This window comes from Pongo pygmaeus, chromosome 12, assembly GCF_028885625.2.
Source record: "Pongo pygmaeus isolate AG05252 chromosome 12, NHGRI_mPonPyg2-v2.0_pri, whole genome shotgun sequence".
Taxonomy (NCBI): Eukaryota; Metazoa; Chordata; class Mammalia; order Primates; family Hominidae; genus Pongo; species Pongo pygmaeus.
This window is the reverse complement of record NC_072385.2, coordinates 77,586,846-77,614,789: the sequence shown is the minus strand read 5'-3', so window position 1 is coordinate 77,614,789 and position 27,944 is coordinate 77,586,846. Positions and strand designations below refer to the sequence as shown.

Genomic DNA, 27,944 nt, shown 5'->3' with positions numbered 1-27,944 from the left:
AAACACAGGGTTTACCACCTTGTTATTAATGATATTACAGTCTGGAGGGGTTATCAAACATCTGAACAGGCAATTATAACTCAATTTCATGGGGCAAACACAGAGAGTGCAAGGAAGAGGCAATCAACTCAACGTTGGGAGTCCAGGGAATGCTTGCTTCCCATAAGGAGGAACATCTAAGAGGAGTCCTAGAGGACAAGTTATCCAGGTGTATTAGTCAGAGTTCTTTAGAGGGACAGGACTAATAGGATAGATGTATACATGATAGGGAGTTCATTAAGAAGCATTGATTCACACGATCACAAGGTGAAGTCCCACAATAGGCCTTCCGCAAGCTGAAGAGCAAGGAAGCCAGTCCAAGTCTCAAAACCTCAAAAGTATGGAAGCTGACAGTGCAGCCTTCAGTCTGTAGCTAAAGGCCCAAGAGCCGCTGGCAAACCACTGGTGTAGGTCCAAGAGTCCAAAACCTGAAGAACATGGAGTCCAATGTTTGAGGGCAGGAAGCATCTAGCACGGGAGAAAGAGAGAGGCCAGAAGACTTAGCCAGTCTAGTCCTTCCATGTTCCTCTGTCTGCTTTTATCCTAGCCATGATGGCAGCTGATTAGATGGTGCTGGCAGCTGATTGAGGGTGGGTCTGCCTCTCCTAGTCCACTGACTCAAATATCAATCTCCTTTGGCAATATCCTCACCAACATACCCAGGAACAATATTTTGCATCCTTCAATCCAATCAAGTTGACTCTTAATATTAACCATCAATCAAGCCAAGGGAGGAAATGGCTTCATGAAGACCCAGATACCCTTCAGGAGATCCATAAGCAGTTCGTCATGAATGGAGTAGAGATTAAGGAAGGAAAAATGGGAATTAGGGCCAGAGAAATAAACTGGGTTTGGTCATGAAGGCCCTTATTTGTTAAACTAGGCAACCTGGGCTGCATGGTTCTGTATAGGTGCTGTATTGGGTTTTGTTTAAATATAGGTGCAAGATAAGGGGAATAGTGGAGGATGAAGTTGAAGATCCAGGAAAGGGTGATCTTGTGGGTTTCAAGGAGATTTTTTTTTTTTCAGTTGTAAAGTATAGACTAGATTTAGAAACAGTGGTCACTGTTGACCTTGAAGAGAATAGTTTGTGTGTATGGAGGACTGGGAGTGGAAACCAGACTGTGTAGCAGGTTGAAGAGTGAATAAAAAAGGATGGAGTAAAGACAGTGGTTGTTGTCAAGTCCAGAAGTTGTTTGATTTATGAAATATTTAAGGTTGGTATGTCATGAAATGTTCAGAATTAGGTATGGAACTATAGGTTGACTATAATAACAAATGATAGGTCTACCATCATACACAATAGTTTGTATTAGTTTCTTGTCATTTGTTAATTTTAATCGTTTTTCTAACTGCATGAGAATGGAGGATGCTGACCTGAAATAAATAAGCTCAGAGTCAGAGTTTATGAACCGCTTCTGAAGAAGATGTAAATCTCTCTCTTAATGTATGCCACTTTTATTTTCCAAGACTATTATTCAAAAAATTAGGTGATAAAAATGTTTCTTCCAAAATCAAGTATCTTTTTATGATCAAGGCTAATGTCTTTTATTTAAGAATTATAATGCATATGAGATTAAATAAGTTTCCATGAAGTTCTGTCTCATAGTGACTAACTGAGAGAACTTAAAAGTAGATTATAGTCACAGTGATAAACAAAATACATCATAGAAATCTAATTGTTGAAAGTAGACTACTCATTTCATGCAAGAATTTTTGACATTATAAAAGATACTGGCTGTAGAATTTCTTTGGCTCTTTTATACATGTAAAATTATTTGATTAACAACAATTCCACTTTCATAATATTATGCAAAGCAGCCTACCTGTGCTGCAGGTTCTATGTTGCCTACCTTTCAATACAAATTATCTTTTTTCAGGTTATAAGCATTAAAAATGCAACTAATAGATGATGCTTCTAATGTGAAAACTGCTGTTGGGGTAGATTTATCATGAAGTTAATGAAACTTCAGGGCCCCTTACTTGTATGTACCTAATTTTGTATTTCTAATTTCCAAGGCCTTGCGCCTAATTTTGTATTTATAATCTCTTATTCTTTTTCTTAAAGAGGGCCTCCAGGCCGGGCGCGGTGGCTCACACCTATAATCCCAGCACTTTGGGAGGCCAAGGTGGACGGATCACGAGGTCAGGAGATTGAGACCATCCTGGCTAACACAGTGAAACCCCGTCTCTACTAAATATACAAAATATTAGCCAGGAGTGGTGGTGGGTGCCTGTAGTCCCAGCTACTCGGGAGGCTGAGGCAGGAGAATGGCGTGAACCTGGGAGGCAGAGCTTGCAGTGAGCCGAGATCGTGCCACTGCACTCCAACCCGGGAGACAGAGTGAGACTCTGTCTCAAAAAAAAAACAAAAAAAACAAAAAAGGAGGGCCTCCAAATTGCATATGCTTCAAACCCATAAAAACCTAGGTCTGCCCTGATTTCTTCATAACAGGCAATGCCTAGATAGAGAATGTCATGTAATTATTTAATGCTTCTACTTTGAACTTTATTAAGAAAACAGACGTAGACTGCTGAAGGGAGAAACATATTTAAGTTTTCAACAGGTGCTAACCAGTAGAGAATATTCTCGAAAACGAAGAAAGGAAGAAATTCCTATAACTAATTTATTTTATTGTTGCACAGCTTTGTTATCTGGGAAGAGCCCACAATTTTTGAGGCTCACTATTTGCTAGGCATCAGTTAATCACAGCAATGCTATGAGGTGGGACCTTCTACTATCTGCATTATGCAGGCAAGGAAGCTGAGGCCTGTAGACTGAGACTCTGAGCCTGCTTGTTAAGAATGTGTTTAACTTTGCTGTGTACAATATTATTCAAATGGTCAATATACACTGTTAAAATGGTCAGCGTTGTCTGTTTGATACCTGAAGAAACTTAACTTCACAGAGACTGGACCTAAAATCAAGTGCCTCTGGTCAGAGGGAGCTATTAGAGGCCATGGCTGGCTCAGGGCGCATCCATGACCACACAGGAAAAGGGACTCCAGGCATGCTTCTCTTTAAGAGTGAGCCATCTGTCGCATTATTAGCATATATGAATGACAATTTATTACCTTGGCACATTTTAGATTACTTTTTTGTACCAGAAGGGTTTTGTTGTTTTCCACCTAAGAGGGCATCAGACAACCCAAAAATCCACTGGTTGTCCATAATCAGAATCTTGTTAGTAGTTTTGAATGATTACCAAGAAATGAACTTTTTAAGAAAGGGTCCAGACAAAATAAAATGAAAGAAATGGGGCCAAATTAACTATGGTAATGGGAAAAAGAAACATAAAACATTCAATAAAAATCCCCTTGAGTAGTTTTTTTATATGACCAGCTACCTGTTGTCACACAAACAGCCTAAGACTGATTTTGTCACTGAAATACTCAGTGTGAGGAGGGCTTGTGGTAGACATAACCAGCGTAGGAATCTCATTTATTCTAAAGCCATCCATGAGTAGCTGAAGAACAGCTCATCCCATTTTTTGCCTAGCCATCAAAGCGTTTATATTGCCAAAATGGAGTCGTGTTATTCTATAGAACCAAGGGTATGTTTAATTGAATCCTTGTGTGGTGATTGTATTTTCAGGCTGGTCCTTGGTCTTCACAATGCTTTCTAGAAGCCTGGAAAGGGTTTGTTGTTTGTTACAGGCCTTTTCCAGACTGCTAAACTACCCCCTCCCAATTTCTCCCAGTAATATTTTTATTTTTAAAGAGCACTCAATACTCCAAGCATAGTTCATTTTTACATTTCAAATTTGAGCTCTGATTTTTAGAAAAAAATAAAAAGTCAACATCAGGGGTCAGGCAAAATCTACTGAGTTTTAGTAACATCTTTCTTTTAAGTAGGTTTAGTTGATTTTGTCTTTTTTTCCTTTTCTTTTCTGATTATACAATTTTTTTGAGAAGTTTGGTAGGATGTTGGTTTGAAACCAGTGAATTTTTGAGGGCACTCTATAATGTTATTCTATGATACTTTTTTAGGTCTTTGTATTCGGTAAATAACCAGAAAAAAAGTCTTCTGTTAGAAATTTACCAAATCATTTTATAGCTGAAAGAATGGCTTCTGAATGTTATATTTACCCTAAATAGCTGACAGATTTATCCCTCCAATAACCTCCCACCCCTGCCCCCTAACCCCCTACCTTCTAATTTTGCCTTAGTTAGTCATGGATAAATAACAGTTCGTGATGGCCCTTGGGAACTGTGAGATGCTCTCAGCTGGAATTTAAATTTCTACAAGAAATAATCTCAATTTCTCAGATTTTGGGATCCTAGCCATGTGTACTTTGCATTATTCAATCACCATTCAAAGTCATATCTGTAGGAAAGAACAGGTCTCAACCACATAAATTCAGTCTCTGAATAAAAAACCAGCATGAGTCAAATGGACTCAACTAATTGGGTCTTTACTTTAAGGAATGTTTGTTAGCAAGTTGCAGTATGATTGTTCATTATCTGATTTAAAAAAACTTTTAATTCAATTGGGAAAATGTTTGCTCTGGAAATATAAAACATGTGAGTGGGAATACTTATTGGGAGTTAATGATTGGGGAGTTTATGCCATGCTTTAAATGCAGTAGAAAGCTTGGACTTTTAATGGTAGGGCATCAAATTTGAAATGACCTCTAAAAAAAGTATTTGAACTGACAGGTTTGTCTTCTAATTACAGCATGGTTTAGAATGAAAACTGTTTCATTTTCATTGAATGGTTTTATGAAAAGTTACCAACACTTGTGTGAAAAGTTAAAACTGGATGATTGTATTACTTGGAATTTATGCTACCCACACCAAATTTTTCACGTCCTCATTTCCTCTTTTCACATATGTGTAGTTATTTAGAGAATGGGCAAAAGTCAGGATTGACCTTTTTATTTCTATAGTGTTTGTGGGGTACTGGTAGAAGAACCACCTTGGTAGGTAGCTCTTTGGATTGAATATTTTTTCTCTGGGCAGGGGACCATGTAGCTGCTGGGAATGAAGTGCAGGCTATAATTCTAAGTCATTGTTGATCTAAGCTAAATTCCAAACAATAAACTGGTAGTGAAAGTCCATAGGTCCTATTACTTATCTCCCTAGAATCTTAGGTTCCTTCTGGTTTTCTTCTCATTACACTATTAACAGTGTCTTATCAAGGGATACATCAAACTCCCATTATGGAAGCACAATGTATAACCAATTTATAACTTAGAATAATTCCTCATTCTATATTTAGGGTGCTCATATTTAATACATGCCATCATTGAACTCTAGATAACTTTTTCTTAATTTGCTAAATTTCTGCAGATTTTCTAACTATTTCCCTGGTAGTGAACTTTAATTTTTATGACTTCTGGGCTCCGTTACATAAAATCTGTGGCCATATGATGCTAGGGCATTTAAAAATCATTTCACTGGTAACCTTCATTATGTTCTGTAGTTATTCTGAAATTCCACAATCCTTCTTGAGCCTCAAGGTCTTCCCTTTGAAAAGTGCCAGATTCACTACAAAGACAAGTGTGAAGTTTTAAAACGTTGTATTTTCTGGTATTTTTACACACAATATTATTTTCGTAAGTACTATATTTAACATCACAAAAGTTATTCTTTATACATGATTATTGCAGAAGATGATGACAAGCCAAAATGTATAAGTTAAAATCATCTCAAATCTCACCATCCAGAGGTAACAAGCGCGAACATTCTGAAATACATCCTTCAATGTCTATTTATCCATATAAATATATATATTTTTAAAGTGGAAGCCAGGCATAGTGGCTCACGTTTGTAATCTCAGCACTTTGGGAGGCCAAGACAGGAGGTTTACTTGAGGCCCAGAGTTCCAGATCAGCCTGGGCAACATAGTGAGAGCCCTGTCTCTAACAAATAAACAAACAACAAATAATGTCATCACACTGTGCCTATTATATTGCAATTTTTTTCTTTATTGTCAATAAATTTTCCTCTCCACAATTATGTATCTTTGCTATCATTTAATGGTTGTGTAATGTGATGTATAGATTGCCATAATTTATTTAGCCAATCCCTAATTGTTGAAGATTTGTTTCGAACTTTATATTGTTAGAGAGTTTTCTAATCATTGTTCTTATACATGAATTTTATGCATTTAACTGATTTTTTCATAGAATGAATTTCTAGAAGCATAATTACTAGGTTATTAAGCACATATTAAGGCTTTTGATATCTCATCAAATTGTTCCCCAGAAATACTACACCAGTGGATAATCCCTCCTCCTGAGTATGAGTGATCATTCATTCCATACTCTTATTTTTAAGATATTCTCACAGTTGAAAATGGCAAGAGCCATTTTCACTCATACTCATCACTCATACTTACTCATATACATGGTTGCTCTGATTTCTATTTCATTAATTACTAGGTTGAATGCCTTTTCATATATTTACTTGTATAGCTGTAATTTTTAAGGATGATCTTTTTCAGTGTTTAGCCTATTTTCCTATTGAATCTATTTGTAGAATTTTAAAAAGTAATAACTCTTTATTAGACATTATATAAAAATTTTTCAGTTTTTCATTTGTCTTAATGTTTGTAATATTTTTATATACAGCTTAAACTTTTAACATTTATCTTAAAATTAAATATATCAATTATACAAAAGACTATATAAATAACATACATATACTCTTTGAATAATAATAAAACAAGTAACACTATACTCACGTCCCAGGTTAGGAATAGTACATTTTCAAAACTTTGAAGCCTGTATGAACTCCTATTATATCACATTTCCTGTTCTCTCCAGAGATAATGGATGTTTTGAATTTTGTTCTTATTGTCTTTGTAGTTTTAGAAACCACATACAGTTAATTCCTAAACAATGTATTATTTAATTTTATTCATTTTTGAACTATATGTAACTAGAATCATATCTTACAAATTCTTTTGCGACTTGTTTTTTTTTGGGAAATTCATTACCCTTTCAGTATCATCCATGTTGACGCATCCTTTTAATGCATGCATGTTATTATACTCTATGGTCATATCACTCTTCATTCTGTTGTTTCCAGTTTTTTTCTATTACAAAAATGCGACAATAAACTTTCTTACACATATGTGCAAAAGATGTATTCCTGGATTAGAATTGCTGGCTCATAAGATATGCATATTTTCTTCTTTAAAAATAGCCAAATTGTTTTCCAAAGAGCTTGTATCATTTTATACTTACACCAGCAGTGTTTAAGAGTTCTTGTTGTTTCACGTTATTGTTAATGTTTGATATTTTCAGACTTTAAAATCAGTGGTGGCTGTAAAATGCTAGCTCATGGTGGTTTTACTTTGCAGTCCTCTGATTACTGATTAGGCAAGCATCTTTTTCATCTATTTATTGGTCCTCTGAGAAATGCCTTTTCATGTGTTTGGACTGACCACTTTGTTATTGGGTTGTTTGTTTTTCCCTTTTCTTTTCTGATTCCAAGGTATTCTTCATAAATTCTGGATACTAATCCTAAGTCAGTTTTATGTGTGAAAAAGGCCGGGAGAGGGTCACTCTCGGAGGCACTTCCTCCCTCTCTGCTCTGCTCCCAGGAGTTGTTTATTTCAGACGATTTACAGTAATATATCAGCAGTTAATATGAAAACTCTATAGCTGGAGGTCTTAAATTACAGCATCTGTGATTATCAATTAAAGCAAGATTTGTATAAATTTGGTAAACCAGAAATGCCTCATTGGCATATAAACCCAGTCAATGACCATGGTCTAATATCATCTGGCCAGGCCTGGTGGCTCACACCTGTAATCCCAGCGTTTTGGGAGACCAAAGTAGGAGGATCACTTGAGCCTAGGAGATTTAGACCAGTCTGGGCAACATAAAATATCTCTACAAAAATTTAAAAATTAGCTGGGTGTGGTCCCTGCTACTCGGAAGGCTGAAGTTAGAGAATCACGTGAGCCTGGGAGGTTGAAGCTGCAATGAGCTGTGATCACTCCCACTGCACTTCAGACTGGGCAACAGAGCAAGACTCTCTCTCTCTCTCTGTCACACACACACATATACACATACACACACACACACCCTGCCCCCCCCACACAGAAAATGCCATCTCTCAGTTTGTGACTTATGTTTTCCATTTCCTTTGATATCTTTTGATGTCATTCTTTAATTTATCAAGCTTTACTTCATGAGTTGTGCTTTTGATTTCTTGTTTAAAGCCTTTTTCCACCCTGAGGATATAAAGATATTCTTCTGTTTATTCCTGAAAGATGTAAAATTTTGTCTTTCACATTTATTTATTTCATACTATTTAATTGCAGTTACACATCTGCAATTTTTGTACATGGTTTCACATGCTGTGGTAGTTGTATTATTGATCCCAATTTGTCACCCCTCCCTGTAACCATATCCTCTGGCATGTGGTTTCAAGTTTCTCCTGTAAAGTTAAATGATACTTCCCCAGCTCTTGGCTTTAGTCACATTGCTTTTTTTGGCCAAGAGAATGCGAAGAAAGACATGAGTTCTGAGCCTAGGCCTTAAGAGGCCTGGTGTGTTTCTGCTTCTTCCATTGCTCAAGAAGAACATGTCTGATCTAGTCCACTAGGCCCAAGAGGTGAGCTGCACCAGCCACACAGCCTAAGCTGAGCCCAGTTGACTTCAACTGAATACCAGGTCACTTGTAGAGTTTTCTGTGATAATAAACCATTGCTGCTTTAAACCACTGAGTTTGAGGTGGTTTGTTTTGTAAGAATAGTTAACTGATACAGGTATTAATCCAATTTCATTTTTTCCTGTATAAAAACGAATTATGTCTCTTGTCATTATATAGCAATGACTCAAGTCTTTTGGTTTTCTTTTGGTTAGTATTTGTCTGATATGTTCTTTTTTTAAAAAACATTTTATTTCCATAGGTTTTTGGGGGAACAGGTGGTATTTGGTTATATGAGTAAGTTCTTTAGTGGTGATTTGTGAGATTTTGGTGCACCCATCAGCTGAGCAGTATACACTGAATTTAATTTGTAGTCTTTTTTTTTTTTTTTTTTTTTTGAGATGGAGTCTTGCTCTGTCGCCCAGGCTGGAGTGCAGTGGCACTATCTTGGCTCACTGCAAGCTCTGCCTCCTGGGTTCACGCCATTCTCCTGCCTCAGCCTCCCAAGTAGCTGAAACTACAGGTGCCCGCCACCATGCCTGGCCAACTTTTTCTATTTTTTTTAGTAGAGACGGGTTTTCACCGTGTTAGCCAGGATGGTCTCGATCTCCTGACCTTGTGATCTGCCTGCCTTGGCCTCCCAAAGTGCTGGGATTACAGGCGTGAGCCACTGCGCCTGGCCAATTTGTAGTCTTTTATTCCTCATGTCTGGTATGTTCTTTGAAGGAGAGTGTTCAGTCATTTTCATTTATAGTGATTATTGTTGCTTTTGAATTTATCACTACCATCTTAATTTTCATTTTCTCTTTGCCTTATTTTTTTTCCTTCTTTCAGATTGGTTTGTTATTATGCTGTTTCTTCCATTCTGCTTTTTCCTCTTCTAGTTTTTAGTTGTACCTACTGTTTCTATTAATTTTGTGGTTATCTTAAAAATTTTATTATGCATATTTAGCTTAAAAATGTTCAAAGGACATCGCTATCTTCAGGACCTTAGAACACTTTAACTTTGATAACTATTTCCTTTACTATTATTTTATATTTGTTCTATCTTTCTAAAATCCCACAATTTAGACATTGTTATCATTGCAGTTAATGTTTATTGACTTCATCCACATGTTTAGTATATTTTCTCTTGGTGTTTCCTTCTGAATTTCATATCTTTCTTTGTTCTATAGTGTTTCCATTAGAAGTTCCTTTAGAAAGGATACGTGGGTGGTAAACTCCATTTTTGCTTGTCTGAAAATGTCTTCATCATGCTTATCTTGAAAGATACTTTTGTTGGGTATAAGATTCCAAATTGAGAGTTATTGTTATTTGGCATGTTGAAGGTGTTATTCAACAATCTTCTGGCTTTCATGGTTGCTCATGGATGTCAGCAATAATTTTATTAATAATTGTTCATTTGTAGATAATCTCTTTTTTCTCTCTGGCTTCTTTTAAGATCTCTTGAACTCAGGTATGCTGTAATTTCTCATGATGTCTCTAGGTGCGGATTTATTTTCATTTTTCCTTCTTGGCATTGTTATAATTCTGAATCTGAAGATTTATGCCGTTACATATTGTAGCAACTCTCTCGCATCTCCTCATTTGCTTTATCTTTGACTGTCCTATTAAATATGTCTCTCTCTTCTGACTCTCTTCTCCAATCTCTTGACCTCTGTTTTATATGTCAATCTTTGATTCTTGTTGCTGCATATGGGTACTCAGATTTATCTATTAACTCATGGGTTCTCTCTTCATCTCTAATTTGAAGAAGATTAGCTTGACAATTAGATTTCTAATATTACGATAGTTTCCAGTTTAACGTTTTGTCTTTTTCACCACTGTCTATTTTTATACTTCCTTGTTTCTTCATCATTTTCAGTATTTTTTTCTGTAAACACAGTAAACTCATGTATTTTTAAATATAATATCTGATAATTCCAATACCAGCAATTTTTGTGAGTCTGATTGAATTGCATAATTATTCTGCTGACTGTTGTTCATAGTGGCTTGTTTCCTTATTTGTTTTGTGATTTTTATTTGTGAGCTCATAATCATTGGAACTCTCTCTGTGGGAAATCTGAGGCCTGGGTTAAAGTTATCTTCTATAGAGAGAATTTAAATTTGCTTCTGCAAGCCAACTGGGGAATGAAACCAAGAGCTACTTTAGTCTGTAATCTTTTTGTTTTCCTCTGCATAGATAATGTGAGTCCTGTTACCAAACCAAAGTGAAAGTTTGCCTGAGACTATGAGTTCTTAGGAATTCTCTTCTTTTTTTCCTTTATGCAGAAACCAGAATCCAGAACCCTTGCTTCGTGAGTCAGTTTTGTTTCGTTTGTTTGTTTAGTTTACCTTTTTCATTGAGAATATCTCCTTTCATTATTTCAGCTTTGTGGAAATGTCTTGATCTTAATTTCTGTTTTAGGTTGGTCCTGTTTCCTATTCCTCATTAAAATCGAAATCTCCAAACTAAAAAATCACAGATTTCTGCAAATGCCTCCAGGCAACTGTGCTGTTGAGTGCTTGGTTACCTTTTTGGATTCTAGCTTTTAAATCATTTTTGCTTCTGAAAATTCCTTTATTTTCTTGCCATCTAAGCTATGCTTCTAAAAAGGTTTTTAAAAATGTTTTGTTCAGAGTTTTTAGGTATCCTGTACAGAAAAATTCCTTAGGATGCACCATATTGTTGGAATTATAAACCTAGAAATTTAAAATTTTGAGGCAGTCAGGTGTATCAATATTTTCTTTTATGAATTTTGTTTTTGGTGTTAAGCTTGGGAGGTCCTGCTCCAGTTCAAAAATATCCAAATGTTCAAATATATTTTCTTATTGTAGTTGCATGGTTTTATGTTTTAAATGTTTAAATATTTATTTCATTTGGAGTTAATCTTGATAAAACATGAAAATTAGGAAACTAATTTTATTTTTTTTCCTCAGATAGTTAACTTGTTGTCCCAACATCTAGGTAATTTGTTAAAAAATAGAAATATAAAATAATAATGGCTAAAGGTATAACTAGTAATGAAAAGGATTGTGTTTCAGTCAGTTACAAGCATACTTGTTAGATGCATAATATGGAAAACCAATTGTGAAAATGAATAATTCTGTGTTTTTTTAAAGTATGTTGATTTCCTTTGTACTCTTTGAAAGAGGGTGGACTTTTAATTCCTTGGTTTATTCATCAGTGTCTCTAACAGAAATTTTTTTTTCTAAAAAATGTCCAGGATACTATAAAATGGAGCATTAAAATAGGAGACTCTGGAGAGCAAAAGATTTTTTGCTGACTCCATGTTTTTTGTTTTTCTAAAATCAGAATCTTTTATATATTGAATTTATCTATTGTGACGTAATTATTGGTGGTCTAGGAGAGAACTAGAAACAGATATGTATTAATTTGGATGGGGAAAATTAGACTTTCTTATTTTCCGAGGAATGAGGGCTATGAAGATGGAGACAGAGGTGCATGGATAACCCCTATGGAATATTATTATGCCCTTCCTCATAGATTAAATTTGCACTTTTTTGTCAAGTTTCTCTTTACCCACGGAATTATTTCCATGCAAACTAGAAATTCACTGTACTGAGAAGTAAAATTTAACTTCCAGTTGAAACTTGTAGCTTACATTGCCACAGATCCATGTAAGAATAACATGGGTTTTGCATTATGGGCGTAATCTCTATCATTCAGCAATTATTTGTTGATCCTTTGAAACTCCATGCTGGGCCTTGCATTGAATGGGAAGAGACTTCAATCCTCATTTATTTATAATGTGGGAGAACAGGTTAGTTTTATTAATAGAACATATGAATGATTAATCACATAAAAAAGGTCAGAAAATAGAAATATATTTGAAACTAAAAGTGTATGGAAGAGACTTGACCCTCTTTGGCACTTCTGGATTTTATAGTATTTTCCACTTACAGTCAGAGAGCTTTGATTGTTATTGCTTAGCCTGGTAATTATAGGTGAACAAGGCAGTTAGAGGTTGGATGGAAACAGGATTGCTTTTACAGATGTATTAGAAGTTGCTTTATGGACTACATTTCTGAAAGCTTGTTTGCTTGTTATTCTTTCCTCATTAAAGAGAATTCTAAGAATTCTGAGAATTCTAGAATTCTAAGCAACAGTTGCAACATCTTTCATATGCCCAGTGTCCAACACAGTGTTGGGAACATAGTAGGCATTCAATAAACACCTGCAAATTAACGGAAAAGGGAGCATAGGAAAACAACACCCTGTTTATTTTAACTTTCTGGTTGATTGCATTCTAGATAAATGACAGTTTATTATAGAGAGAAAAACAGGATCTGATGGAATCTAGGAAAGATGTGGAAAGGGGAGTTTGTCCAGCAGGTCAGGAAATTTGAACCCGTTGTCAAGAGTTCTAAATGTTTTTCCTGTTCAGTGTTACCCATCATTCATTTTAGTTTGTTTTTATGTGAGCTTAAACTTTGGGTAATTTGTTAATTAGTACTTTTTAGCTTTTTAATTTAACATCAGGTTGTTTTTTTTTTTTTTTTTTTTACAACAGCTGCTCAAAATATCCCTGAAAAATGAGGGCTGTGTTCACCTTTAATACTTAAAAATCACTTGGAGGCAGTTCAGTTGAGCATGAGTATGTGTTTGCAAGAAAGTAAAACATAACCAGAGAGAGTAACCTCTGTTCTCTGAGGCTTATTGCATATCATTTATGCTTGAAAAAACAGTGAATTTATTTGTTTTAATGCACCAAACTTTGACTTAAGAGTTAAAAAGAGCTAGCTGACCAATACAGTAAAAATGGCAGCAAACTTACTTTTAACTGGAATGATATTTAATCTTACATCTCTTCATCACAGAACATGTTGAAAACAGAAATAATTTTCTAATGTTGGAAGCACATTTAGAATGTTTTCTCTGGTAATATAAAATGTAGGCTGGCCAAATTCAGTGAATAACCAAAGTTCCCAAACCCACCCTGGAGATAAAGGAGAGTTATTTTTTTAGCTTAAATTATCCAAATAGCTTATCTTTATAATCCCATGACATTCAGTAATTGCTCAATCTTCATCTAGTCCCCGCTGCACTGTGAACTGAGTTATATTAATGAAATGAAAGGATTTAAGGAAATAGTATGCTAGGAATCAGCAATGAAAGGCTCATTTTACTTTAAAAATGTTGTTTTTAAATTAGAGATGATACATGATAATTTATTTAAACCTGAAGAAATCCTGATTCATCTTCTCAAATATCTGTATTTTGTTGATTATTCCATGGAGATTTTACTCTCTTGTTTTATATTTTCTCTAAAGGAGTGGGTGGGTCTTAGCTTGATTTGATGTTTCTTCCCAGGCCACCAATAAAGGCAGGCTTGTTTCCCAAGTGATTTTTATTATCTTTCTAGAAAAAGGCTGATGACAATAACTTTTTAAATTACCCTTTGTACTGAACCTCTTCATGCCTTCCTAATCGAATATGTTAACAGCCAATTATTTAATATTTAAGAAGTAACTTTGAGTTAAACGAGGGCCTCTTCCTTAAAAATGGACATAACAAAGCATAACAGAGAATATAAGACATGTTTAGGTATTTTTTTAGATTCAGAGTTTGATTAGAGAGAAAGTGACTTTGATAAAATGGCCTTTCAGTAATTAAGAACTTTTGTTTGGTTCTTGGCATTGTGCCATACACACTGTGGGGTATAAAAGCTTAAGATGTGGTTACAGTCACCAACTTACAGTGTAGATAACATGAACTTACAGTCTAGATAACATAATCATATTTACATCTGAACTTCCAGCAATTAAACATACAACTAAATGCCAAAATGAGTAGTATAAATAGCAAATACTATAAGAGTTCTTAATGCGGGTTACCTATCAGTATAGGCCAGTTGACTTACACAGTGGAGTCACATCTTACTTAGGGGTTTGGTACTAAAGTCAATATACAATATGAAAATTATGCAAAGTCAATATCCTTGAAAGCCTATTAAACTGCTCATAAATTTTAGTATATCCCATCACAAATATGTGCTACATTAGATACTAACACTCTGTCTCTCAGCAAGTGCTGTACAGTTAGTGTTTCCTTTGCTGTAGACACAGATCACTAAAGAAGTGGGCTTGGCTTTATCAGCATCAGGAGCTGCTTAGACTACAAGGGCACATGGGGAGTGAATGCTCCTTCAATGGAATAGAGGGCAGAACTGCCTACACTTTACAGTTCTTTTACTCACATCCTTTCCAATAAGCATGTAGAGGCAAGTTTACATAAAGTGTGTACATGATGTGTTCCATTTTATATAAACTACCTGCACTCTTGCCTTCTCTTTCTCTAGCTGTAGATGGTAAATGTTGATTTGCTTTTATTTGGCTGTATTTAAGATTCATGTAGCATACTTAAATCAGCATATTATTTTTCCATGCTTATTTAAAAAATAAGACCAAGGCTGTCCTAATTAGGACTTTTGTATTCTCCTCTATAATTTTCCTATGTTTTTCTTCCCCTCCTTTTAGTTTCATGGGAGAAAATATCCTCTACCTATTCTATAGCCAAAACTACCACCTGTCCTGGGACTCACCCTTTCTCATTTTCTTTAGGACTCCACCCCCTCATCCCCAAACTGAATAACCAATTAGCAGATATTTACAGAGCATCTACTATGGTGCAAATTATTGGACTAAGTTTGGAAAAGAAACTTTGAAGTGCACCAAAAGGGAAGACAGGGACATTCAATTTGCACAAAGTACCATGTTATAAGCACCAAGCTGGTGATACAGAGAGTAAGTACTGTGGTTATTTCAGAGAAGGGAGACACTCATAGCCTGGAGTGAGTGGCTGAGAAAGTCCAGGGAAGGGGCTTGGGACTGAGCCAGGCCTGGAACCTTGGGTAGGATTAAGACAAAGAGAGCAGGGTGCATTCATGATTCCATTCATTCAGACTGAGATACATGAGTGCTGCCTGGTACTGGTCCTTTGTGAGCTCCTGGTCTGGTGATGGAGACAGACAGTGAAAAAGATAAATTTCAACAATGTGGCAAATGTGATTATACAGGGATTTGAACAAAGTCTTGTAGGGGCATGGAGTGTGGAGGAACCCTGTTGGATTGTGATAAGAGGTAAGAAAGGACAGGTCATTTGGGCGGCACTTTAAAGGTAGGCAGGAGCTTCCCAGGGCACAGAAGGGAGAAAAGGCTCTTTGGATAAAAGAAAGCACTGCTCCCAGGAATAAATCTGGAAAGAACGAGAAGCCCACCATGGCAGAGATGAAGTGCTGGATGTGAAGGGTGTGGCACAGGGGGAAGCAGACTGTGAAACATCTTCCATGACTATAGGAGGATTTGCATTTCACCTTGTAGGAAAAAGGGAGTGAAAAGAGAATTGGAAGCCACAACATGACATTATAAGATTTGTTTTCTGACAAGAAAATGCATTTCAGCCTAGTGGCAGGGAGACTAGATAAGAGGTTGAGGGCTACACAAGGGCAAGATTGTGTTGAATTCCTCTTGGTATGCCCAGCACCTAGCACATAGGTGTGCTATATTTTACTGAATTGAGCCTTTGTGTTGCCTATATAGTCTAAGGAAAGGCTGAGAGCAAACTAAGTCCTTAGCAATGGAAGTGGAAAGAAGAGGTCAAATTTGAGTGAGGTTTGTGAGATAGAATCCACAGGGACTATTTTTCTGATCAGATGTGGTGGGAGGGGATTAGGAAGAAGAGAAAGTTGAAGATAATGCTAAGGCTTCTTAACTTGGGAGGCCAGATAGATTTGTTATGAATTAAAATAGAAAACACAGGAGCCATGGTGGAATTTGGACTGTCTTTTGGAAGTGGCTGTATTGTTTAAAGGGCCTGTGGATTTGTCCAGCGGGCAGTGGGAAGCATAGCTCTAAAGAGTGGCATTGAGCTTAAGGCCAGGGATACAGATTTCATAGTAACAAGCAGAGAATAGATGGACTGGGAGCAGATGAGACCACAGTGGAATGGCCACTCTCTGGGACTGGATGAGGACTGTACTGAGTTGAAGAGTCCCCTCCCCCCACAGCCCCGGGATTTCATGTCTACCCAGAACCTAAGATTCTTACCTTATCTGGTATTGTTTGGAGGTTCTAGCAGGGGAGTGCAGCTACTTGTATATCCTTGACCAAAGACTGGTCCTCCTCTATCCAGATGGTCACCTTCTTCCCCCGAGTGCGCAGCTTCTGGAGGGATGCACATGGAGCAGTGAGAAAGGAAGAGGACACCAGCCTAGCCAGCCAGATCAGCCGAATCAACCCTGGTGATCAATGGGGTGACAGATGTTGCAGCCATATCGCCCTCATATCCTGTCACCTTATTTGGAATTGGGTCTCTGCAGTTGTAATTAGTTAAGTTAAAATCAGGTCATACTGGATTAGGGTGGGCCCTAATCCAATGCCTAGTGTCCTTGTGAGAAGAGAAAACAGAGACACAGACACACAATGAGAAAGCCACATGAAGACAGAAGCAGAGATTTGAGTAATGCATGTATAAATTAAGGAACACAAAGGATTTCCAGGACCTCCAAAAAGGTAAGAGAAGACAAGGAAGGACCCTCCTTATGGCCTTCCGAGACTGCATGGCTCGCCAACACCTTGATTTTAGACTTTTAGCCTCCAGAATTGTGAGAGAATATGTCTGTTGTTTTAAGCCACCCAGGTTGTGGTATTTTGTTATGGCAGCCCTAGAAGATTAATACAAGGACCATGGATGAGCCCTGGAACCTGACAGCGAAGGGTAGCAGGAAATGAGAACATGAGAAAGGGGCAGAGAAGGAACATTCCCAGAGGTAGAGAAGGCCATGTGAGTGCAGGAGGAGAGTAGCACAAGAACGGCTTGATTAGGAGAGACGACTTGTGGTGAGGCATGGTTTAGAGATAAAGTCTCAAAGATGTTTAGAGCCAGCTGAGGTGCACTTCCGTGTCAGGAACAGCCATATATGGTACATGGGCAGCCTCTGATGGTTGGGGGCATGCAGGGGACAGGATGGTTCTGGGCTGTTTCCACATCTCCAATCTTCTGTCTCTTCCCTCCTCTTGCTTCCAAACTCACGCCTGTCTCCCCTTTTCTGCAAAGGACAAAGCAAATGACCCTGGGTCTAATCTGCACCCACTGCCTCCAATTCCTCACCACTCACCCTCCAGGACTTGATTTCTAGCTTTAGTTTCCCAAGTAGTCTTTAACTTGTTAACTCCTGTGCTTTTTGTTTCTCCTTGTTTTCCTTGACCTTAGTGCATCTCTGCAGTACTAACATTTCCGATCTTCTCTGCCTTGTCCGAAGTTTCTCTTCATATGACTTCTCTGCTGCTATATTATCTCAATTCTTAAATTACATTTCAGTCCCCCTAAGGTTCATTCTTCCTGCTGCTGCGTAATGTGGACTAGATGATTTTCTTGGGTTAACAATGACTTCTATGATTCCCTCCATCTCTCCCTCAGACAGTTTATAAAACTATTCATTGAATGAATTAATTATGAATTAATTCAGTAAACAGTAAGGCCACAAAAATTTCTTCACATTTGCCCTCTCTCAGACCTAATATAATTTTGGTCACGAATATTAAGCATCAATTCTAATCCATGTCTGTTTAGAATTCCTCTTGTTTTATTCAAAATGTTTCCTTAAGGAGCTTATTGAAGAAAATTTAGAAAATACAGAAAAAGAAAGAGGAGAAAAAAGCATCCAATATTTCCTTTCATCTTTTTTTTACATGAAGGGTTTTCTTTTATTTTTATAGGAAAGCATTTTTATATACGTATGTGTATGTATAATATTGGCTTATTTTCTGTTTTTAATATTATAAGCATTTTTATGTTATTACCAATGTTCATAGGTATTTCTTATGGCTACATAGTAATCTGTTGAGAGATTATATAATTTTTTCCTTAATCATTTTCCTGCTGTTCAACATATATGCTGTTTCTCTGTTTTTCTATTAAAAATAATGCTGCAGTAAATGTCTTTGTGCACAAAATTTTTCCTATTGTAGTTGTATTTAAAATAATATCTCCTTCAAAGTGGAATTTTTGGATCTGGGGTATAACCATTTTACACCTTAATATATATTGTCAATTTGCTTATATGGGATTCTATACCAAATTGCACATCAGCAGTTTGTAAGTACTTGTTTTACCACTGCCCTTAAATGCTTACTTAAATTTTCTGTTCTTGAAATACTTGACTTTTTTCCTGCAAGAACATTGATGATGTAGGTCTTCTTAGTGAAGAGACCTACAATTTGGATATTTTTGTAATATATATCTCTATATATATTACAAAGTATGTAAAATTATTTTATATATATATATAGAGAGAGAGACAGAGAGAAAGAGAGGACTGTTAGAAACTAAGTTGACAAGAATCTGGCTTTTACTAACAAAAGCATGTTTACTTGAAAGCAGAATCTTAAAGAAAAAAGGAAAGATCTGAAAAGAAAATTTATTATGGTGTTAGAGGCAGTTTCTGAATCTGTAGGATAGCATTTCTCTGCGATTCCTCTGCAGAATAACAAAACATTCTTAATTTCTTAATTTTAAGCAGAAAAACAATTCCAACAAAGAGAGAATAGCTTTCTTTATGCAGATACGACATTCACGTATCCTTATAGAAAATGTCTTCCCAGGGGCATGTACAGATGAACATTTTCTGATATACTTGTTATCTGCTGGCCACATGAAGTGACTCTTTAGCAAAACTTACATGACAGATTTGTGTATTGCCCTAATGTAGGCATGTGTAGCCTGTGGTGTGTAGGATTGACTCAGAACATTAATTAAATTCTTCCTGCTATTTTATTAGAATGTACTGTCAGTTTATAGTGTCTGTAGAGTTCTTTCAAAGAGTCTAAGATCTACCATTTTATAGCAAACAGTCCATGTCAAGTCTGATTTCTGAATCACTTTCTCATAATTCACTGTGTTTCTGGTTAGTGATACTTGAGGAAAAGTTAGAGAAAAGATAGGTGCTTGATAATACATAACTGGTATGTTCTGTATTCCCTGGTTTTTGAAAAATCAAACCACTGGTGATATGCTAAAAGCTAAATTTTGTAAAATGTTAAACATTCATGAAAGAAAAGCTAGGTTTCCTGCCAGCCTTGCGGTCAGCAGCAGTACTCTGGCCTGATTACTTAAGCCGATGTTTTTCCTAAATCAGTCATGAATCAGTAATTATCAAGTTTTGCAATACTAGGCAATTCTCTTGAGAACAGCAAATGATTTGTAATGTTAAGTTGATAGCTTTTTTTTAAAAAAAACGAAATAATTTGGCTCCTCTTGATGGGTTTCCCTGGGCACTGGGCAGACTCCTATTGATTTAATGGGCTTTGTCTGTGGAAGCTTTGTAGGTTTATCTTTCTTACACGATCAAATAGCACGTTTGTTTTCTTTCTCCACAAAAATAAGAATGCTGCTGGTGTGTAGTATATTGGTTTCACTTCTATTCATTTGGCTTAACTATTTAAACCACAATTTAGTCCCAAAATGGAAAAAAATGAGAAGTCATAGATACAAAATCAAAAATCAAGATTTTTTGCTTTATTTAGTTTCTTCCAGCATGTTTTGGAATGACCTGCTGGTAACTGTTTTCTTCTCCTATAACATGTTCTCTTTTGTGTATGGGGATTATAGATCCTAGAGTTGAATCTATAAGGGACTCATAGGGACTTTGTGAAAAATTTTTAATTCAGTCCTCTGATTTTTGAAGCCCATGGGAGTTTAAAACCTGTATCAGTTACAGTGCCCAGAATTGGTTGAATAGGGATCCAAACATGGGCTGTTTTTCTTACACAGTGGCATTGTTTCAGAGACAGGATACCCGGGGCTCAGCGAATGACATTGTTTGCAATTTGCTTTGAGGTACTGCGTGATGCCAGGATTTTTTTTTTCATTATACTTTAAGTTTTAGGGTACATATGCACAATGTGCAGGTTTGTTACATATGTATACATGTGCCATGTTGGTGTGCTGCACCTATTAACTCGTCATTTAACATTAGGTATATCTCCTAATGCTATCCCTCCCCCCTCCCCCCATTCCACAACAGGTCCCGGTGTGTGATGTTCCCCTTCCTGTGTCCATGTGTTCTCACTGTTCAGTTCCCACCTATGAGTGAGAACATGCAGTGTTTGGTTTTTTGTCCTTGCGATAGTTTGCTCTGAATGATGGTTTCCAGGTTCATCCATGTCCCTACAAAGGACGTGAACTCATCATTTTTTATGGCTGCATAGTATTCCATGGTGTATATGTGCCACATTTTCTTAATCCAGTCTATCATTGTTGGACATCTGGCTTGGTTCCAAGTCTTTGTTATTGTGAATAGTGCCACAATAAACATACATGTGCATGTGTCTTTATAGCAGCATGTTTTATAATCCTTTGGGTATATACCCAGTAATGAGATGGCTGGGTCAAATGGTATTTCTAGTTCTAGATCCCTGAGGAATCGCCACACTGACTTCCACAATGGTTGAACTAGTTTACAGTCCCACCAACAGTGTAAAAGTATTCCTATTTCTCCATATCCTCTCCAGCACCTGTTGTTTCCTGACTTTTCAATGATTGCCATTCTAACTGGTGTGAGATGGTATCTCACTGTGGTTTTGATTTGCATTTCTCTGATGGCCAGTGATGATGAGCATTTTTTCATGTGTCTTTTGGCTGCATAAATGTCTTCTTTTGAGAAGTGTCTGTTCATATCCTTTGCCCACTTTTTGATGGGGATGTTTGTTTTTTTCTAAGCAATACCATTCAGGACATAGGCATGGGTAAGGACTTCATGTCTAAAACACCAAAAGCAATGGCAACAAAAGCCAAAATTGACAAATAGGATCTAATTAAACTAAAGAGCTTCTGCACAGCAAAAGAAACTACCATCAGAGTGAACAGGCACCCTACAGAATGGGAGAAAATTTTTGCAATCTACTCATCTGACAAAGGGCTAATATCCAGAATCTACAATGAACTCAAACAAATTTACAAGATGCCAGGATTTTAAACAACCTGTTTCTTGGTTGTCAAGGACCCCTCAGGTTATTACTCCTCTTCTGCATTCACCATCTCAGTCCTGTATACTTTACTCAGGAGACCTGTATAACTGTCTTGTGTACCCCCTGCTTGTTTACTTTTGGAGGTACTCTTCTTGGGCACATCTTTGACAAGAGCTTTGCTTGGAGTTTCCCAAGAATCTGGATGTGCTAACATTCATGAGGGCCCTTCAGGGGTCAGCATTGGAAGAGCCTTTCAAAACACTCTAGAATCCTACACATCTTGTCTTCAAGGGGCTGTTTTTTTAGTTCTTTAGTTAGGACTTCATCTTGGAGTGCCCTTGTTTAATAACTATGACCTTTTTTGAGCACTAATGAGTTTTGGCATTCTGAAGCTCTCCCCAGATACTGACTAGCACCCTGGGAGTTTGGTCAGGTTCTTGGTAGAAGTTCGACCTTCCCATTTTCTGTTTCCTCACCACCATTCAGAATGGGCTGTGGTACCCTGAATAAGCCTAACCCATGGCCAATCTTCAACATTGACAACCTTGCAGTGTGGGTTCCCAGGTTTGTTTATTGTGTTATCAAGGGGGAGCTGCAGAAATTCACACAATCACAGGACTGGAAGGGAGCCTACTGGTCATTGAATGCTTGCATCACCCCTACCAAATCACTGCCAAGTAATTATCTAGCTTGATGGGAAACTTATTACCTCCCAAGGCAGTTCATTTTAATTCAGACAGCTTAAACTGGTGGGAAATGCTTTTTCATACCTATTCAGTTTGATGTGTTTCTTGTATTGAGTAAACCAGAATTCCTATTAATTAAACTCCCCATAGTCTTTCCAGAGTTGACTTAACCTGTTACTTTTGGGAGGAAAACTTATTTACATTTATGGAACTTGGTGGATCCTGCCTTGTGAAATTCAGAATGCAGTCTTACATAATCAACAGACCTTTAGTGGGCATTTAATGTAAAACACTTGTTCAACTAAATTGAATTATTCTCTCCAGAAAGCAGTGATGGCTAGGACTGTAGTGCTTATAGAATGCGTCATTATTTTGGCAGCTACTGCCGTGGACTCTCAGTTATTTTATATGCTCGGGTCTTTTGGCAGCTACTGCCGTGGACTCTCAGTTATTTTATATGCTCGGGTCTTGCCTGCATAGCCTGTTGCCTGTTGTGTTTTTTTTTTTTTTTTTTTTTTTTTTTTTTTTTTTTTTAGACAGAGTCTCACTCTGTCACCCAAACTGGAGTGCAATGGCATGATCTCAGCTCACTGCAACCTCTGCCTCCTGGGTTCAAACAGTTCTCCCACCTCAGCCTCCTGAATAGCTGGGACTACAGGCATGTGCCACCACATCTGGCAAATTTTTGGATTTTTAGTAGAGACGGGGTTTCACTATGTTGGCCAAGCTGGTCTCAAACTCCTGACCTCATGATCCACCCACCTCGGCCTCCCAAAGTGCTGGGATTACAAGCATGAGCCACTGCACCTGGCCTAGCATAGCCTGTTGTTAAGCTCCTTGGAGTGTGGACCTGTCTTGTATGTGCAGTCCCCAAAAGGCCTTACTCATGACCTTGCATTCACAAGATCAGTTAGTGAAAGAAAGTGAAAGTGCAAGAATTGTTCCTCCTGACACTGAACTGCTTTTTTTGTTTGCCCAAGGTGATGAGTGGTGGTAGTGGCAGTGGGTACATGTGTGTTGGGATAAGCCCAGGGCCAACTCTCTTTTATTGAGGGTTTTAGAACTAATCTCCCAACAGAAACAAGTATTCCCAGGCTGGCCTACAAAAACCTATTCCATTTCTGTTTCTGACATAAGCCTGCAGCACTGGTGGAGCTACAGTTGGGGTTAAATTGACACTTGGGTGTTGGTCTGGCAACCTGACAACCACATACCAGGAACACCCTTCTCCGCTCATCTGCCTGGTGCATGCTTCCTCATTCTTTAGGCCTCAGTGGAATGTCTCTTTGTGGAAACTTCCTGATCCACCCAGGCAGAGGGCTCACCTCTTTTTTCTTGTTCTCACCATACTGTGGATAGTCCTCTATTTTTCCACATGCTGCCTTGCATATGAATCATTTCTATCACTGTCTCCTTTGTTCATCTGTGAACTTCTGGAGGAACGAGATTGTGTCTCACTTTCTCTTTTCCTGTGCCAAGAACAGTGCAAAGTAAGAAGATATTCAGTGAATGTGTTTGAAGGAATGACTACGGAAGTGTATGAGTTGTTGGTGTAGAGATATGCATTCTCAAGTGCTAGAGAATCTATTTGCAAGCATATTTTTGAAATATAACATTTTTTGAAGTTGAACATTACTTGCACTGCTTTGTGTGCCGTCAGGGTTCTGCCATGGTAGCCATGACTAAACAGCATCCTTCCAGTTAACCCAGTGAAGGTCCTGTGGTGTGGCTAAACCACGAGCTGGAACAGGAACCAAGTGAGGCAGGCCCTGAGGATACAGACCTGTTTTAGACCCTGAGAGAGAACAGTTGGCAAATAGAAGGTGGTATCCACTGGGTATGACAACCAAGCATGGATCAGAAAAGCAGTTGGCTTTACAGAGTCTAATGGAATAAGTGAGAAGTCCTAAAGGTGGATGAATGTAGCAGTAGGAATTGAGGAAGATATATTGTACTTCTGATGCTCTCAAGCGTAGGCTACTGATGGTCAGCCAGCATCAGGGAATGCTGCCAGGAGTGAAGAGGTAAGGAATTAAAGGATGTACTGTCAAGGACCTGGCAGAGCTCTAAACCAAGAGGGACACTGGTGTAAAGTCTTTGTTATTAATTTAGCAAATATTTATACCTACTGTGAAAGTGCTTTCAAGAGGAGGTGAATTCTTGATCTGATTGTCAGAAGGAGAAGAAAGAAGATGCCCAGTTACCAGCATTGAGGCATACGATTAGGGCTGGACTAACTAAGTACGGTGACATGATGTGAATTCCTCATTACGGCGATAGAGCTCCCTTAGTGTCTTTTGTTTCCACTTAGGATTGATCCTAGAGGCAGGATGGGGCAGAGCTTCTGGGGTCAAATAAACCCAACAGCGGCAAGAAGAAGGCCTAGGGGTTAGAGTACCAAGAAGGGCCTGACAAACCATCACTTGACTGATAGAGCTGGATTCGGCCTAGAATTGTTCATTAAACCATTAAATTGTTGACTGGCCACACCAAATGGTGGCATTACATAGCACAGTACAGGAAACAATGATTTTAATAACATCTTCTACTTAAAAAATAGTCCATACTTACCAAAATACTTTCACATTTCACTGGATTCCAAAGTTCTTTGATATAAACAGGGTGTTATATCCATTATTTTTTAGAGGACATCAAAGCACTAACAATTTAATTGGATGGTTTAACTCCTGGCTAGCTAGTGGCAGAGGCAGAACTAGAACCATGGGCTCCTTATTGATAGGTCACTGCTCTTTCCTTTATCCCACTGCTTTGCTTGTGTGATGCTGTGACAACTCTTGGAGGCCACTTTTGCTGAGAATTCAGTCCAGGTCTGATTGACTTCTGGGAAACAGGACCTGCTGAGCCTGAGCATTCAAGAGTATACACTCAGCCATAATCATGAGCCCAAGTATTGTTTCAGATACTTGCTTTAGGAAATATGCTTCAGTTCTGATAGTGGGCTATTATCTCTTTTTGGGAGGTCTCCTTAAATATACTGAGGTAAATTAGCAATGCTAGAGATTTTAAAATATCAGTTTCTAGTAAAAATGCTTCAATTTTTGTGACTTTACCATGTTGCTGCATTATTGAGTTCCTCTGATGTGTCAGGCACTGTTGTTAAGATTTGAAGACATGGCAATAAACAAAATAGAAAAAATTCTGTCTTCATCACAGGGCTTTTATTCTAGTTGGGGAGGGGTTGTTCGTGAAGGAGACTAACAAAAACTAAGTAAAATATAAAGTATGTCAAATGTTGATAAGAGAAAAAATACAACAGGGAATGGGGACAGGATATGTGGGGGTGGGGGGGACAGGGGTTGCAATTTTAAATAAGATGGTTAAGGGAAAGGCTTCACAGTAAATGTGAAGGAAATACATTGCTATGTACATCTTCAAAATCTACAAACATCAATATTAAATTTCCAAACTACTTGTCTATAATTACTAGTGAAAAAACAAAAAAAATTAATGAGTATATGCACACAGCCACACCTACACACAGATGCATGCACATATATACATATAAAATCTAGCACTTACTTTTCAGATTAACTCCCCACTCTTTATGCACCTAAAAGATGAAATAAATTTGAATTTACGTTTTTGTGCAACCATGAGAATATGGAATGTAGCTATTACTAATCTCTGCTTTTTTATTTGCAGACCTCCCACCGTTTAGCTCAGTGATAAAATTCCACAATAAATTTTGACTTGAAAGATTTTAGGATATCATGAAAATGGGAATGACGAATGAAGGCTGAGATGAGGCAAATATTTGGCAAATCCCGTGAAGCACTTAGAGCAAGCTTTATTAAGTGTGGTGGAATCAGATAATCATTACTGTTTTTATTTTTATCTGGGGTCAAACTTAATTAAAATAAAACATTTTCTGTGGGTTTTCTAATTAGTCTAACAATTTATTGGTCTCCAAAGATCTTTGTAGATGGTAACTTTGGCACAGAGTTCTAAAGCAGAGACTCTGTAGGTCTGGAAAGAAGTTGGAAAATAATTTCTTTAAAAACAAAACAAAAAACGTCCCAGGAAACACCATGAGAGAATGTTTTGTGACATATTGGGAATTCAGTTGAAAGGTATTATTAGGGAGTCGATGGCAAGCTGAGTCCCCAAATGCCCAGTTTGTCGTAGTTCAGAACCCCAAAGACCTAGGAGGAAAGGTTGTAGCTGCCCTCTTGTGGTCAAATTGAAAGTTTTGCCTCTTTCTCTTAATACTCATAAGAAACAATGATACATTTTTTCCCTGGAGTTATTCATTTAATAATCTAAGAGTAATGAAACATCTAACATTTTCAAATGGGCTCAAAAAAAAAAACCTTCCCCCCAAAGCAAGATTCAGCAGATCAGTCAATACATACGTTTTAGTGGAACAAAACTCCTGGCTATTGGTAAATTATAATAAAATTGTGGTCCCTTCCACCACACCCCGAGTAAAGTCATCTGAGGCTTTTAAAGGAAATACCTAAGTCTACAAATACTTTCTGGTGGAGGTGGCAGGGGCTAACTGCAGAGGAATATGTAGGAAATGATATCGGGAAGTGCTTTGGTGCTTGTCAGCTGGGTGATCAAGTCTCAGTCACTTCACCCAAGAGCTTAGACTTTAGTTTTCTCACATATAAAATGGGACTGTTCAAAGGCAACTTCTAATACCACTTTTAGCTCTAAAACGCTATAAATATGTGACCGGATGTACAAAACAAATGGCTTTTTGGTCTCTGGGATTTCTTTCCTTTCTGCCTGTGTGGCTTTATGATTAGTGAACCAAAAAATTGTGAGGGGAATTGCGTGATGAAGCCTTTGAAAATTGCAGGGCTACAGGGAGATTCGTAGAACTACCCCCAATGGTCTTGTGAGAATTTTTCAGTTTATTCACACAAGTATTGAATTTATTAAGTATCAACTATGTGCTATGCATTATTCTTGGTGCTAGTACTACAAAATAAGTATAGAGGAGAATCCTTGTCTTTAAAGTGTTTGTAGTTTGAAGAAATTAAAATTCAATCATTTCTACATAGCCTTACACAGTTTGCTTATATGTTCATATGGTTCTGGAAATATTAAGGGGAACTTACCTTAACTTTGTCTCCAAAGAGCTTTCAGGTGGGATCGTCTTGAAGCTTAGCAAAACTCCCAGTGAACTTTGGCAAGAGCTGGGTCTGGACTCAAAACTCTGAGTTCAGCAGAAGTGTGCCCTTTGGTGAAGCTTCCAATGAAAGAGGTGTCTGACCATGCCCTGGTCATTCTGAAAACTGCTCTTCCATGGGCCATTTTTTAACATAAAAGGAAATCCTACTAAGTCCTATATATTTTTGGAAAATGCCTTTTCTGTGTTCTGCTTTTACATTCATAACATACTATGAAATAGCTAATTTAATAAGATTGTGTTTTAAATGATTTATGAATTTATTAAAAATTTTTACTTTATCAGGCTAAGATTGTTTTCTTGGATTTGTTTATTCCTCAAGTCCTTGTGCATGTTCTGATGTCTAAAGTAGAGAAATAATCTTAAATTTGGCAACACTAATTGTTTTGGATGTGAGAAAACTTAAGCTATACATTATTAAAATGAAAGTTGATTTATGTTATTAGTTATACATATATACACATGTGTGCTGTGATTAGGTTAC

General features: G+C 37.4%; 1 long non-coding RNA gene across 1 annotated transcript; it reads right to left on the bottom strand.

Moving 5' to 3' along the window:
* Positions 1–453: 453 nt before the first annotated feature.
* LOC134737800 (uncharacterized) lies at positions 454–23,758 on the bottom strand. The gene is made up of 3 exons (XR_010123102.1): positions 23,628–23,758; positions 16,697–16,813; positions 454–507 (listed from the first exon to the last, which is right to left on the bottom strand). It is a non-coding gene; the product is annotated as an uncharacterized LOC134737800 (long non-coding RNA).
* Between the last annotated feature and the right edge of the window lie 4,186 nt (positions 23,759–27,944).